Source organism: Geotrypetes seraphini, chromosome 3 (assembly GCF_902459505.1).
Source record: "Geotrypetes seraphini chromosome 3, aGeoSer1.1, whole genome shotgun sequence".
NCBI classification, from domain to species: Eukaryota; Metazoa; Chordata; class Amphibia; order Gymnophiona; family Dermophiidae; genus Geotrypetes; species Geotrypetes seraphini.
The window spans coordinates 235,289,895-235,306,482 of NC_047086.1; the positions used below are offsets into that span (position 1 = coordinate 235,289,895).

The following is a 16,588-nucleotide window of genomic DNA, read 5'->3' on the forward strand; positions in this document are numbered from 1 at the left end:
GGTATTTCTTTTTTTTCCTTTGTCAGTTCCAATAAAAATTATTTTACCATAAATTCTTCATTTCAACTACCAATTGATATGTTTAAAAAAATATCCATTCTGAGCGGAGCAAGACGTGTCTTGCTTGAGCTCCGAAGCCCCGGGTACTGTCCCTCCTTATCGGGTCTTTTCTTTGGCTACATTCGGATGAAGGAGGATTCAGCGGTGTATGGACAACTTTATCCATCACATGAGCCCAGCGATGAGCGGAAAATCCACTCAAAGACAAGGACAAACAACCGCAAAAAACTGATCCCAAAATGGCAGCGGTGGAGTCAGGCTCCATGCTCATGCTTTCTTCTGACCAACTCGAGGCACTTTCAGCATCGGTGGTGCGCGACCTAGATTCCCGCTTCAAGCAAATGGATGCCCAATTTGTACAACTAGACTCCCGATCTGAACACCTGTTGGGACAGCTCTCCACTATGGAAAATCTCTTAACGGAAATGACTAGACGCACAGGAGAGTTGGTGGAAGATGCGACTAACTCAGTGGCGGCGGACCTTGTCACCCTCTGGGAGCAATTGCAACGCTAAGCTGAGAAGCTGGATGATATGGAGAATCACTCCCGGAGAGACAACATACAAATGGTGAGCCTGCCTGAGTCAGTTTCGGATGATCATTTGCTTTCCGCGCTTTGAGTCTTGATTTCAGACTGAATTACTGTTGCCGGCGGGCATGGGCCCGGTGCACCTGAAACGAGCGCACCGCCTGGGCCGGCAGTTGAATGACCATACACACGTGCGAGTGGTGATCATCAAAGTTCATAATTATGCTAACAAAGTGGAGCTCATACGCTAATATAAAACGAAGAAAAATACCTTGTTATGAGGGGGAGACTGTCCGTTTATTCCAAGACTATTCCCCTTATCTGCAGGAAAAGGGGCAGCAATTCTCCCAGGTGTGCTCAGAGCTCCATGACAGAAAACACTGCTTTATGCTGCTTTACCTGGCGCTTCTGAAGATCTGGACAGGCGCCGGATGGAAATCTACGACACAGTGGATGCTGCTCAGACTTACTTAGCTACGTTGCCCCGGGATCCTGCACCCTCAGTGCTTCCATGGGGGTTGCATTGGGGACAATTGTTGAACTTTTTACTAGCGTCAACTGATTATGAACCCCGCTTGTTTGCGCTTACCTCTGCTCTCTTTATATGCAGATAAAGTACAGTTACTTATCGTAACAGGTGTTATCCAGAGACAGCAGGCAGATATTCTCACGTATGGATTACTGACGGAGCCCCAGTACGGACCATATTAAAAGTGCATCACCGCTTTAAGAGTTTAGAAAGTTCGCGATAGCCCGAACTGCGCATGCGCGAGTGTCTTCCCACATGATGTAGGGCGTGCGGTCCCTCAGTTCAGATAAGCCAGCTAAGAAGCCTACCCGGGGAGGTGGGAGGGTTGTGAGACTATCTGCCTGCTGTCCCTGGATAACACCTGTTATGGTAAGTAACTGTGCTTTATCCCAGGACAAGCAGGCAGCATATTCTCACGTATGGGTGACCTCCAAGCTAACAGAGATGGGATGGTGGGAGTGTTGGCCTAAGAAAATATATTTTGAAATACAGATTGGCCGAAGTGCCCATCCTGCCTGGAGAAAGAATCCAGACAGTAGTGAGAAGTGAAAGTATGAACTGAGGACCAGGTGGCAGCTTTACAGATTTCCTCATGGTGTAGATCTAAGGAAAGCAACAAAAGCTGCCATAGCTCTAACTCTGTGGGCTGTGACACGACTTTCCAGTGCCAGTCCAGATTGAGTATAGCAGAACGAGATGCAGGGAGCTAGCCAGTTGGAAATTGTTCGCTTGAATACAAGTGGCCCAACTTGTTTGGATCAAAAGAAATGAAAAGTTGGGGAGAAGTTCGCTGTGGCTTTGTCCAGTCAATGTAGTAGGCCAAAGCCCACTTAAAGTCCAAAGTATACAAAGAAGGTTCTCCAGCATGAGAATGAGGTTTAGGGAAAAAAACACAGGCAGAACAATTGACTGATTGAGATGAAAAGTGACAACTTTTGGAAGAAACTTTGGACGTGTACACAGAACCACCTTGTTATGATGAGAAACTGTGATGGGTGAATCTGCTACTAATGCTTGTAACTCACTGACCCTCCTGGCAGAGGTGAGAGCAATAAGGAAGACCACTTTCCAGGCAAGAAACTTAAGATGAGCTGTGGCCATTGGTTCAAATGGTGGCTTCAACAAACTGGAAAGAACTACAATAAGGTCTCAGACAACATATGGAGACAGTAGAGGTGGTTTCAAAGGGAAATAAATCCTATCATAAACATGGAAAGGACTACAGTAGGGTCCAAATGACAGGGGAAGGCATGAGGTGTGGTTACACATTAAAAACCCCTGTCATGAATTTGGAAAGCAGAGGATAAGCAGTAAGAGGGAGACCCTCGACTGACAAAGGAAAAGCTGCAATAGCACTTAAAAGAAGTCAAGTTTATTATTAGGATTTTATATACCGCCTATCAAGGTTATCTAAGCGGTTTTTACAATCAGGTACTCAAGCATTTTCCCTCTCTGTCCTGGTGGGCTCACAATCTATCTAACGTACCTGGGGCTATGGAGGATTAAGTGACTTGCCCAGGGTCACAAGGAGCAGCGCGGGGTTTGAACCCACAACCCCAGGGTGCTGAGGCTGTAGATGCAACCACTGCGCCACACACTCCTAAGTCTGAGAGATATAGACTCGAGACTAGACTCGAGACAAACAAAAGAAGAAAATACAGTACTCCCCCGATATTTGTGGGGGTTCCGTTCCAGGAATCCCCGCGAATCTTGAAAAAACGTGAATACGGTTTTTCATGGGGGAGACTGAAGAGGGCAGCAGGAGAGCAGCCAGAGCACCGCGAGTGCAGGAAATCACTCGCAGTATGCTCCGACCGCCTCTTCCTGCACAAAGTCAGGCCTTATCCAATCAGGAGCTGCGGGGGAACACTGTAATCCAAGATCAATTCCACTGTCAAGGAACATGAAGATAAAGAAGATACCAGGAAGAAAACCTAAGCCACTTTAGATGGTAACATTGTTGAGTGGCTGGTTTCCTGGAGACATCCAGAAGTTAACGAACAGGCTGAGAAAGATGTTAAGTGAGATGGACGCAGCCCGAGATAAACCAAACTGTCAGGAGAAAGCATTGCAGATTGGGATGAATCAGTGATTTCCTAGTCTGAGTGAACAGAGTAGGAAATATTAGAAGAGGTATGGACTCCCTGGAGCTGAGTTGAAGGAGAAGGGAGAACCAATGTTGCCTGGGCCACCATGGAGTAAAGAGGATCATGGTGGCTGCTTCTCTCTTGAGCTTGAAAAAAAAAGTTCTCAAAATGAGAAGAAGTGGAGGGAATGTATATAGAAACATGCCTGTCCAATCCAGGAGAAAAGCATCTGCTGCCTGACGGAAAGGGGAGTAAAGTCTGGAGCAAAACTGGGGTAACTGGTGATTGTGAGGAGTCGCAAACAAGTCCACTTGTGGGGTGCCCCATTGATGGACTGGAGAGTTGTAGAGTTGAGAGTCCATTCATGAGGTTGAAGAATTCTGCTGAGGTTGTGTACTAGGGAAATCTGCTCCCGATGAATGCAGACAGGTTGCAAGAACAGATTGCGAGCTGTCATCCAAGTCCAGATGTTTAGGGCCTCCTGACACAACAAGATAGAGCCCGTGCCTCCTTGCTTGTTGAGGTAGTACATTGCTACTTGATTGTCCGTGCAAAGGAGGGGGACTTGAGGGCAAAGTTGATGATGTAAAGCCTTGAGGGCATAAAACATTATTCTGAGTTCTAGGAAATTGTTGTGAAATGTCCGTTCCCTGGCGGTCCAAAGACCCTGAGTCTACAGATCATCCATATGAGCCCCCCTGCAAAAGAAGATGCGTCTGTCATGATGACCTTGTAATGAGGGGACAAATGAAAAAGGAGACCTCTGGAAAGATTAGAGGAGGTCATCCACCATTGAAGCGAAAGACACGATGTCACAGATATATATGCTTTGAGAGACAATCCATTGCCTGAGACCACTGGGAAGCAAGGGTCCACTGACAGTGGTGTAACATGACCAGTTGAAGCCCTGTGGCCTAGAACCATCATGTGTCTGGCAGAAATGGTTTGAAGAGGAAGCAACTGCTGAGAGCCTGAAGACGATCTGGAGGAAGAAACGCTCTCATGAGAGTGGTGTCTAGGATTGCCCCAATGAATTGTAGACGTGATTACTGGGAATTTGACTTTGAAGCCTAGAACCAGAAGAAAGGAGATGGTCCGAGATGTTGCTTGGACCACTTCCTGATAAGAAACAGCCTTGATCAACCCGTCGTCCAGAAAAGGAAAGACCTGAAGGCCATGTGATCAGATAGATGCGGCCACAACAAATCAGACACTTCGTGAAGACTCTGGGAGAAGATGCCAGAAAGGAAGGACTCTGTACTGGTAATGACAGCGATTGTTGAAAACTGAGGTATTTTCTGAAAGACGGAGGAATTGGGATACGTGTGGAGGCTTCCTTGAGATCCAGGGAGAATAGCCAGTAGTTCTGAATGAGGAGAAACGAGTTCTTAAGAACCTCTCCACTAGAAAATTGATGAGAGCTCTAAGATCCAAGAAAAATCTGCTGCCCAATTCGCTGATTCAAATAGATTCATCAATTCACTTTGGTGAATCGATTTGAATTGATTGGTTAATATATAGGGCTCTCCGATTCATTCTAAATCAGGAGCCGCAGCGCTGCCTCTTGCTGACCGTCCACTACCGCTGCCACTCCTGCTTTAAGGGGCAAGGATCAATCGAAAAGTGCTGCATAGGCCTTTGTAGCATCCTCTAGCTTCCCCCCTGCCCTCCCGGTCTTACCTTCAGCTAATTAGAGCAGCCTGCAAAGGATAACTGATGCTGTAGCGATCATAGCAGGCTGCCGTTGTCCTCCGCAGCACGTTCCCTCTGTTGCGATCCTGCCCTAATTAGCTGAGGGTGAGACCAGGAGGCCAGGGGAGAAGCCAGAGGATGCTACAAAGAAGGGGAGGAACAAGCAGGCCTTTGGGAGCCTGGTGTAGAAGTAAACGGAGGGAGGGGAGAAAGGGGGGGTCCAAAGGAACGTGCATATGTCGGACTGGGGGGAGGGAAGAAATAATGGGTCTAAAAACAGAGGAGAGGGAGAGAGATGGTGGACAATGGGATTTAGGGAGGGGACAGAAGTTGGACACTAGGGATGGGGGGGAATAGAAATTCCGGATAGGAGGGTAGTTGGGAAGAGAAAGAGAGAGCTAGTGGACCCTGGGGAAGGAATGAGAGATGCTGGATGAAAGGGTAGTTAAGAAAAGGAGAGATGATGGCTCTGGGGATGGTGGGGAGACGAAAAAAGGAAAGATGCCAGACCTCCGGGGGAGGGAAGGGAAACGGAAAGTGAGGACAGAGATGGAAGATGGATGGTTAGCATGGAGAAAGAAGAAAGCAACAAATGGGCAGGAGACTGAAATTGAGAGCGAGACCAGAAGGCTTTGAGCATGCGCAAATACTCAAAGCCAATCCAGCCCAGCCCAGACCAGAAGAAGGAGGATCTCCAACGCACTGCCCAGCCCAGGCCGCGCCAGAAGAGGGAGGATCTTCGGGCACCGGCACTGGTGCCAAGTTGGGTAAAGGAAGTGTCATTGACGTGCTCGGGGGGGGGAAAGTAGGATCGCGGTGGAGGGGGGGCAATGCGAGTGGAGGGAGGATGCCGGTTCGCAGAGGGGGAAGCCAGATCGCGGGGGGGGGGGGGGGGGGGGTTTGCAACAGCGTCGGATTCCTCAAAGGGGGGGTGAGAATGGAGCAGCGCCGGTAGCCTCGGGGGGGGGGGGGAGCAGTTTCCCTTACTTCCTATGGTTTACGAGCATGCTTCTGGAACAAATTACAGTAGTACCTTGGATTACGAGTATAATCCGTTCCAGGAGCATGCTCGTAATCCAAAATGCTCGTTTATCAAAGCAAGTTTCCCCATAGGAAATAATGGAAGGCCCCCCCCTGCGATCAGGCACCCCCCCGACACGATCCGACATCCACCCTCCCCCCCCCCGACGCTTCTTACCCTCATCTGGGCACTCTTGAAAATCGGCCTCCTCGTCTGCTGGGCCTTGAGCATGCTCAGATGCTCAAGGCCCAGCAGACGAGGAGGCCGATCTTCAAGAGTGCCCAGATGAGGGTAAGAAGCGACGGGGGGGTGCCCAATTGTGTCGGGGAGGGGGGGGTCGGATCGTGGCGGGGGGTGCCGGTTCGAGGCGGAGGGTGCCGGATCGCAGGGGGGGGTGCTCGTAAATCGAGCCATGCTCGGTTTCCGAGGCACCGATTTTGCAAATGTTTTGCTCGTCTTGCAAAACACCCGCAAACCGGTGCACTCGTAAACCGAGGTACCACTGTATGCTCGTAAACCAAGGTTCCACTGTACCTATTTCACTAGAAACTATTTATATGGAGCGCAACCTTCAAGAAAAGAAAGCTAATACATGAACAGAATGACATGGTAACAGGTATTTATTTATTTATTTTATTCCCAAGGAGCAGCACAATCTCTGGGTGCAGAGGCAGCAGCTCATCCAGTGAGCCACAGCCTTGCCCAGGATCAATAGGAGCAGCGTGGGTTGGAACCCACAACCTCAGAGTGCTGAGGCTGTAGCTTTAACCACTGCACCACAGAGCAGGAATAAGCTGTGTCTCCATGTCATTCTCTATTTGCTTGAGACTAGACTAGACCAGGGGTTCTTAACCTGGGGTCTGTGGACCCCTAGGGGGTCCATGGATGGGTTTCAGGGGGTTCATGAGGGTCAGATAAAAACTAGCATTTATATTTACTATACAGCCTGGTACTGTTGATTTTTCTCAAAGCTAACGAGAGAGTAGATGTAGTAGTAATAGAAAAATAGTAGTAGATCTGTTTTAATTTGCACATGAGGATTGTATTTCATAATTATAATGAGTGGCCATTACTTTTTGCATAAAAAAGGAATGTTTTTTTTAGATTGTTTACTTTAAAGTTTAATATTTCGTATATGTCATATTTATGAGACAATCAAATCTTGATAAAGTGCATTACAGTGGTACCTTGGTTTGCGAGCATGTTGGGGCATGTTGGGGCCAGCGGCGTATGCCACTTCTGAATGGATGCCTTAGTTCTCGTAAGGAACTAGCAAGAATTGAGGCAGCCATTCAGAAGTTGCGCATGCCCACGCAGCAGCGCGCTTGTGCGCTGCTGGCCCCGACATGCCGGTAAACAGCAGGCAGCCATCCAGCGAAGCACTAGTGAAGTGTTGCGGGCCCAGACATTAGTACTGGCCGGGGGGAGTGGGGGTGGTATATTTGCTTCATAAGATGCGCCCTTATTTCCACCCACGTTTTTTTGGGGAAAAAGTGCATCTTATGGAGCAAAAAATACGGTAATAGGCACTCATTTTGCTGTTCATCCACTACACTGTGTTGGTTCTCTTCTACACCCATGTCTGAAAGACAATCAAAATATGTTCCCAGATGATGCAAAAAAAAAAAAAAAAACCCACAGGCAACTAAATCTTTGGGAAAGTTGTACTAAAACCAGATCAAAATGGAAGGCTCTAATTGAGATTTTAAAACAGCTAAAATATTATCCCTTTTTATACTTTAATAAAATGGTTTAAATATAAAATAAGTGTGAGGCTTATGCAGAGGAGGACAGAGCCTGCGGGGATGGGACTTTGTCCCCATGTCATTCTCTAGTCTAGGCTTCAAAATTGACGTTGGGGGAAGGCTTGTGGGCCCGATTGCACGGCGCCGGCCCTTCCCTTCGTGGAGCTGCGGCAGCAGTGGGCGAGCAGCAGACCAGGGAGGAGGAATCAGCACGGCAGGGAGGAAGGCAGGCTTCATGGAGTTGCAGCAGCAGTGGGCGAGCGGTGGACCAGGGAGGAGGAATCGACGCAGCAGGGAGGAAGGCAGGCAGGCAGGCTTCGGTGCGGTAGGAAGGAAGGACAAAGGCTGGAAGGCAGTGAGGGGGAGGGGCAAGAACTCAGGACATAGAAAGGAAGGAGGGAGGGAATAGAAAGAGACAATTGTTTGAGCCTAAGGAATTAAGGAAAGAAAGAGAAATCTATCTAGTGCAACCAGAAATCACCAGACAACAAAGGTAGGATTTCAATTTAGTGATCAAAATCTGTCTACTGCAGTATATTTGTCCATTTTTCTAGGGGGCTGGGTTCAGTGGCACAATTTGATTCAAAATTTTTTTTTCTTGGTTTTTCCTCCTCTAAATCTAGGGTGCGTCTTATGGAGTGAAAAATATGGTATCTGCACATTTACTGTTTACTGCATGTTTATTACCACAAGAAAACAACTGAAGAGGTCATACCACTAATGCAGTGCAATTAGCCATATCTCCATAAACACAGCTCACAGCAGCCTCTCAAAAATGCTAGTAACACCCCAACAGTTACCATACATTAACTGCAAAACCTTTGCATAGTACACCCTAGATAGATAGATATATATGCACACACACACACACACACACACACACCCCAGTACATAGGGTCTTTATAAACATGCCAGGTAGATTAACCATCTTCTTTTCTACTGCCACAGTTTCACATATTTTCTTAACACTCCATTAGTGCTCTCAAAGACTAGTAAATGGAAATGTTAGAGAAATGAGAAAAGACATTACATTAAAATAATTAGAAAAATAAGTTGGAATATTAAAGGAAGCTGCCAAATGCTAAAGCTGCAAGATATCAAAAAGGAGAAGTGAAAACAATTATGAACAAATGAGGCAGAAAGAGCATATAAAAACTGATTTTAATTCATCATTTCTTTTAACTTATAGCACTTAAAACTTTCAAATTAGCTTCAAAACGTTCTTTTACTTTAAACAGCGATAGCTATAAGCAAAAACCTTTGACAAGTGGGCTCAGAGACTTGTCCTACACATTGATCTATCAAGAGTACAACCCCTATTACTACAAATCCCCCAGCAACATGCCATCCCATTGGCTATTGACTCTACACTTGCTATTTCTAACCAATGATGGAAAACAGAGCATGGCACAGGGATGGGTGCCCTTAGGGACAGGGATGGATATATATCCCCATGTCATTCTCTAAAGGCTTGAGACTAGTATCAATATGTAAAAAAACTAAACACATCTTAGACAATTGCATTCAACGATTAAAAAAAAAATTGCAAAAGATGCTTTTGGATTTAAATGATCTACTGTTAAATAACATCATTTGTGCCTTGTGCTTTGATGTGGCCAACAAGAGTCTTGTCTGCTGACCAGACTCCTACCATCTGCAAGATTCTTCCATCATGTGCCCAGCTGCTCAAGCATCTTACTGTTACTGCAATAGATTCATCCATTGCTCCTGCCATCAAGGAACATTTCCAACATTTAATAGACAAGTTCATCCTCTACAGTTTAGGTTCTCATCTACACCAGTGCCTGAAAGAACCCAATTACCTTCCCAGATGATGTAAAAATATAGGCAACTGAATCTTTGAAAGGTTGTACCAAAACCAGATCGAAATAGAAATCTCTATCTGTGATTTATAAATAGTTGTACAGAATATTGTCCCTTTTTATACTTTAATATAAAGATTTAAATTTAAATATAACATCATAAGTGTTTGTGGCTTGTGAAAATGAGGAGAGTTCAAAGAGACAAAGCCTGCTGGGACAGGGCAGGGTCAAACTTTGTCCCTATGTCATTCTCTAGGAAAACACTCTCCTGTGCTGATCCCCAGGAGCATGGGGAGGAGCAGGTGACTGAATGGGCCTTTGGGATGTCTCTCTGGTTGTCACCAAATTCCAGGGAACCTGTTTTCTTCCAGCTTTGAGAAAAGCCAAGGGCATCTCAGGGACTGCACTGGATTTTGCACATATTAAGGCTGCAGAATCTATTGTTTCCTCCTCAATGGAGTTCTAATATCTTAAATACACTGATGAATGCATACTTTAACAGTAATGTAAGTGTGTGTTGCAATACTAAATGATTATAAGAAAGAAAGAAAGAAAAAAAAGTAGTACATCTAACTTTAAATTCACAAATAGAGAACAACTAACCACTAGGAGAAGGGAAAGGAGATGGGACATGATATACTGCCACTCCCTACCCTAACTACTAAGCACAAACATTTCCCCAAAACCTCATCACCCTACAAAGTATATTGGGGCGGAGAAGAAGGGGAAACGCCTCAAATTTTGAAGATACCAAAAGCAGGAAAAAATGCTCTTGGACTTTCACTTCAAAAATGCTGGTCTGAACGCAATAAAGACATAGCAGCCCACTCGTCTAAACACCCAGAATAGTAAACAATTCAAAATCACCTCTTCCTGGACACAGCGAAGGAGTTTGCTCAATACAGAGGGTATTCAAGTATCCAGTCAAGGCAGTGGAAAACTCAACGGTCTGTGAACCAGAGAGGCCAGGATTCGAATCCCACTTTGCACACTTTCTTTGCGACAATGGTTCAAATCCATACATTTTCCAATGACTAAGAGCCAACTGGATTGTGAGTGAATTTTGGGCAAGAAAATAACTCCTATACCTGAAAAGGCAAATCATAGCTAAACATCCAAATGTAAACTTGCACCTGTGTCAAGGTGGGCCAGTGCGGGTCTCTTTATAAAAGAGAAACCCCCGGTCCAGCCTCCCTCCCCACCTCTGAGGAGACCACAAATAAGGGGGCGGGAGGAGGAGGAGAGGGGGGGGGGGGAATTGCCGCGCTGGTCCCCGCTCTCCCGGCTCCGCACGCGCTGCCGTCCGTTATTTTACAAACGGGATGCCAAAAGCTTTAAAAAGGCAGCGCAAGTCAGGAGGGGGGGGGAGAAGTACGGGGCTCCGGCGAAAAAGCGGCTGCTCCCAGGAACTCTTCTACCGCAACCGGACACGGGCTTGACCCGAACGAGACCCGCCCATCTCCAATCCGGGCCGCTGGCACGTCAGCCTCTCCAGAGCTCAGGCGCAGCGGAGCCGAGGTACCTCACCCGTCCCCGCTCCCGAGCCCGGACCTCGCCTTGGCGCAAGGCTGAACTCTTCGTTTTTGAAATCTCGGAGAGGCGGCCCCCCCCCCCCAGACCGGCGAACCGTCTTGCTTACCTGCTCCCGCCACGCTGCCTCTGCAGCCGCCAAACTCGAGCCGGGATCGCGCCGCAAGCCGTGCACAGTTATTGCACCCGCGCGGCCTGTCCAATGCACCCGAATCCGAAATTGAAGTGCCGTGACCGGATAGCCTCTACAGCCCTGAGAACCGCGACCCGACAGACCACGCCCAGCTAACAATCCAAAGCCCGCCTTCAAACTTGTTATTGGGGGTATCCTCAAGAAGGTGGGCGTTTCCAAATACACTCTATTATTCTATTGGATAAGTATGTTATCCTTCAAGCGTGCCGCTCCTCCCCCCCCTCCCCCTTTCTGTTGCGAGCTTGGCTAGAGAGGAGTAATAGCGGCGACTGATTCCAGTGGTGAGGTCCAGCCGCTGTTGGACGCTGCTGACGTCAGTATCCCCCAGCAGGTAGAAAAGCGGAGGCCTTGGGTACCTCGCGTGGCGCTGTAGCGCCCACTGGAGGCTAAGCGGTGTTGGTGATCTTACCAGAGGAAAACCTTGGGACTTGCTGAATAAAGTACTTTTTAATCACAACAAAAGCAACGCTAAGGAACAGATGTGGTCATGAGAAAGTCAATCCCATATTTTTAGCGAAAAGACACAAAATATTTAGGTGCCTTGTGCTAAGCTTAAATATGCTAATCCTCCCTTTTCCAGACAAACAGGCTCTCAGCAAGATGCAGTTGTGCCAGGTATCACAGGAGAGTGACTGATGTAGAGTTACCATATGGCTCCAGAATTGAGACATCCAGGTTTGATTTTTTCCATTGGTTTCAATGGAAGTCAAACCTGGATGTTTCAGTCCTTCCTCCGTTTTCTGGAACCATATGGTAACCCTAACTATGGGAGACAGTTACCTCAGCCACTATCCTAAGTGTGAGAACTTTGCTACTCTATCGGTCTGCTATTATGTCATCGAAGATAAATGCCAGGTCGCAGTAGCCTTTGTTAGCAGGAGCTGATGGCCTGCCTGATTCAGTTATCCTCGGCTCCAGTTCTTTCGTCTTACTACAGGGCTCGAATAAATTGTCTGTCTGGATGTTTCTCCTTCTACAATTTGGCTAAAAGTACATCCATTGCATTATACTTCTAGGTGGACTAAGGAGACCTACCAATTTTTAAAAAGTAATCTAGAGGTGATCCAAGAAACTTTATATAACAGTGAATCTAATAGTGCAGGGAAATTAGAAAAAAAATATGGATAGACATGGCTTAATGATTCAACCACCATGGATTTAGCGGAGGGAAATCTTGTCCTACTAGTGTAATGCACCCTTTAGGGCTGCTCTTGATCTGGGACCCAACCTGACTGGAGTCCCCCAAAGGCACTCTCTGTCAATACCTCAGCGCTCAGTACCTCCACCTGGGGAAAAGAAGTGTTAGCGCTTCTTCTCTCCCCCCCCCCCCCCCCCCGAAAAATTCAAAAAAGCCTTTGTGAACAAGGTTTACTAATAAATTAAACTGATTTATTTGAACTATGTACATAGGCCTAATCAATAAATTGTCAGGAATAGCTCTTAATTCCAACACTTCCACACTTAAACCAGTACTAGTGTAGATAATTCAGCGTGTTTGTATACTATTCAGATATTCAAACCCTTTGTTTATAGTCTTTTGAACTGAATACTTAACCTTCAATTCAAATCCAGCATTTCCAAAACCTTTGAGACTCCGTCAGTTATGAATGACAACACTGTGGTTGTAGGCTCCTCCCAAATATTTTAGCTTGGTCACTCGGTGGACATGGCTGTATACCTAGATCCCTCCTTCCCTTTTCAATCCACCCTCGCCCATTCCCCAGGTTCTCACCCAATCCATGGAAGCTCTTAAGGGTAGGTGGGTGTTGTCCTTCCCAGCTGGTGGGCTTGCCCCTATGGCAGCATCCTGGTGGTTATCCCTTAATGCGGCCCCAGCCCTCCCAAGACCACCCCTCCACTCCAATGAACCATCTCCCTTGTTGGACTGCAGGTGCATATGTTGGGCTACTAGTGCCAGTCTACTCTGGTAACCTTCACCTCCTTCAAGAGGAGCTTCTGGGGTAGATCCCTGCTGGGGTCCCCGCTACAAGAAAATGGATCCTCACTCTGTAGGGAAATTCTTTCAGAGCTGAAACTCTTCTTTATCTTAAATCCAGAAATCCAGACAGGACACACAGTGATTCTTAATCTTTATCTTTATTATTCTTAGAAATTGCTTGCCCCAACATTATGGCCCAATGTTAGGGCAAGCAATTTCTAAGAATAATAAAGATAAAGATTAAGAATCACTGTGTGTCCTGTCTGGATTTCTGGATTTAAGATAAAGAAGAGTTTCAGCTCTGAAAGAATTTCCCTACAGAGTGAGGATCCATTTTGTTGCAAGATTATATATCACCTCACTTTCCGTCTTCACCATCCTTGCTTTAGTGTCCCCGCTACAAGCCCTCAACAGGACTCAGCAACCACCAATAACAGAGCTCCAATTGTGTCTCCGTAAGCCCTTTTCTTCTGCCCTGAGCTGCTCCCGAAAGCTACTTGCTTTGAGCCCAACTCCCTAGGACTGCTGGTCTGCTCCCAAGAGCTGCCACTCTGTTTCTTCAAGATTGCCCCTAATGGTACAGCTCTGTGTCAGTAACAGTTTCCCATGTAGAGACCTACCTCCCAAATGAGTACAATGCACAGATATGACTCGATGCAGTCCAAATTCATAGATTCTAGATTCTCTTAAAGCATGTTGGCTCTGTTATCCCCACCATTTCGTCTCCCTTCCGAGCTTCTATTCTGATTCAGCTCTGCTCAGCTCACATCCCCACATTCATTTGAGCTCACATACTTTATGCCCCTTCATTAGATAACCTCTTAAAATGCATAACATTTCACCCAAATATTTGAGTGTACCTCTCGCAGTGTGTGATTTGCATATGGAGTTACCTACCCCCCTCTGAACACTCAGCCATGTAACTTTCATAAATTTAATACAATCCTCCTGCAGTCAGATAACTGGCAGACAGAAAACCCTTTTCAGTTTTAATACAAACAGATAACTGCTGGTTTCAAAACCATTGTTCACGAACACCTCTTTCTAAGCTCTGTCAGAAACCCACTCCCATGAGGGGTTTCAATAGTCTGTTATTTTTTTTTAAGGGTTAATAAATATACAGCCCCTTTTATCAAGCTGCGCTAGAGGTTTGTAGTACGGCTGGCGCTGTAAATGCCCCAACGCTCATAGAATTCCTATGACTGTCAGAGCACTTAGGGCCTGCACTAAAAATGTCTAGCACCTCTTGATAAAAGGGGGAGAGAGAAAGAAGGGTGAGCCATTTGGCATAGTATATCTGGATTTTCAGAAGGCATCTGATAATATCTTCCATTCAAGATAAGAAGCAATGTCTTATGGATGATAACTAGTTAAAAGATAGGATAGGGTGAACTATATTTATGATTGATTTATGTGATTTCATATTATTTATTATTAGGGTTGCCAGATTTCCTCTTTGAAAAAATGAGGATGCCTGGCCCCACCCTGTTCCACCCCTAGTCCCGCCCTGTTCTGCCGCTGGCTCCACTCCATTCCTCCCCCAGACCAGCACCCACACAAACCTCCCTAAGCTCTAAGGCTGCATTTGGAAGCCTTTGCGCATACGCGGACATCGACTAAATGATGTCACATGCATGTGTGCTTGAGTATGACATCACAGTGTCGGTCGCACATGCACGAAGGCTTCCAGACACGACCTCAGAGCTCAGGACTTCCAAAACCCGGACAAACTGCTGGTTTTGAAAATCCCTCCAGGTGCCTGGACAGTCCTCTAAAAAGAGGATATGTTCAGGTTTTTCCGGTCGTCTGGTAACCCTATTTATTATTATTATTTATCATGCCATTTATCATTATGTTTTATGTTTGTTTTTAGTTTGTGATGCTGCCTGAGAGCAAAACATTTATTTATTGATTCACAATTTGATATAACATAGTAACATAGTAAATGACGGCAGATAAATACCTATTCGGTCCATATATACTGCAACAAGGGCCAGAATCTATAAAGGATGCCTATGTTAGGCACAACTAGGTGCCTGAATCGATGCCTACATTAATTACCTATATGAGCTTTAACAAGCCCATAATTGGGAAAAAAATTAATTAGTCAATAGGCACCTACCTGATTCTATAAGAGGTAGCCTATCACATGGCACCTAGCGATGCCTAAATGGGCGTGTTTGGGGGGTGAAGACAGAGATAAGCACCATTAAGCAGGATTCTGAAAAGAGGCACCTGCAGTGTAGACCAGTAAAACCCTGGCCTACATTGCTGACACCTAGATTTTGTGAAAGGTGCTGTAAGGCATGATTCTATAAATGGCGCCTAAGCATGATTGACATGTGCCCGGTGCCTTTTATTCAAGAGACCTGCTGATTTAGGCGCTGTTTATAGAATTTGTCCCCAACTGATTAGCAGAACTAAGCAGTTCACAGACTAATAAAATCAGTACACAGAAAGGAACTATATGTGTGAATGGATTTGCGGGGATGGATTTGATTCCAGCGGAGACAGGCAGGGACAGGTTTGACTCCTAGCGGGGACGGACAGGGATCGGTTTGATTCTACCGGGGATGGGCGGGGACAGGTTTGATTTCTGTCCCCGCGCAACTCTCTAGTCAGCTTGAGAAATTTACCCACGGTTCTGCTGCCCGTGTAGTGGTGTCAGTATGTGAGTGAGGTGTGCACCACCACCTGTGCTGTGGTGAGACAGCATGGGAAGTTTGCCCTTGGTTCTGCTGCCTTTGTTGTGTTGAGTCAGTGTGTGAACGGAAAGCTTACACGTATGCTGTATTGGGTCAGTGTGGATGGGATACCTAAATTAGTGTTACCTATGCTGTGGTGGATTAAGGTGTGTGTGTCCAGGGGATGGATAACCCTGGAATAAATAGCAGGGATGGGTTTTTGATGGGGACACTGAGAAGCTATTCCCCAGGCCCTACCATCATCTCTAAGGGAGCAGTGCTAAACATTACATACACCCGGATTCTCTAACTGGCACCCATGTCAGTCGCTGCCTTAAAAGTGGCCACCAATCACGTGTTAATCACACAACAGTGCCAGTTAAAGAATCACGCTTGCAACAGCACTGGTTAGAGAATTGTGCCTGATTGTGGAGCAGCCTCGATAAAAGAGGAATTGTGCTTAGCGCCTGCTCAGAAAAGCATTCGGTATGCACAACTCCTCCCCTCATCCCTCCTGTCAAAATTTAAAAAGCTTTCTTCTGCCCGATGCTGCTGCTCTCACTGCCAGCTGAGCTGATACAGCAGGGGAATCCCTGATCAGCTGAGCCAGCAGGACTTCCTAAAGTTGCTGGCTTCGGGGCTTCCCCTGCCAGCTCATCACTCCTGCTAGTTGGGGGTGGGAGGAACTTATGCCTGCTGCTGATGTTGATTGATCTCAGGGGAATCCCCATCATCTGAGCCGACTCAGGGCTTCCC

General features: G+C 46.5%; 1 protein-coding gene across 9 annotated transcripts in view; it reads right to left on the minus strand.

Moving 5' to 3' along the window:
* Positions 1–11,406, minus strand: part of EPB41L2 (erythrocyte membrane protein band 4.1 like 2) — a 451,080-nt gene extending 439,674 nt beyond the window's left edge. For 2 of the 9 annotated variants that reach the window (XM_033936206.1, XM_033936205.1), the window contains exon 1: positions 11,126–11,401. The gene's annotated coding sequence lies outside the window, so the exon portion shown is untranslated. Of the gene's footprint in view, positions 1–10,353; positions 10,949–11,125 lie in introns of those variants that run through there. The other 7 variants (XM_033936208.1, XM_033936207.1, XM_033936201.1 and 4 more) reach the window with 6 other exon arrangements.
* Positions 11,407–16,588: the final 5,182 nt, after the last annotated feature.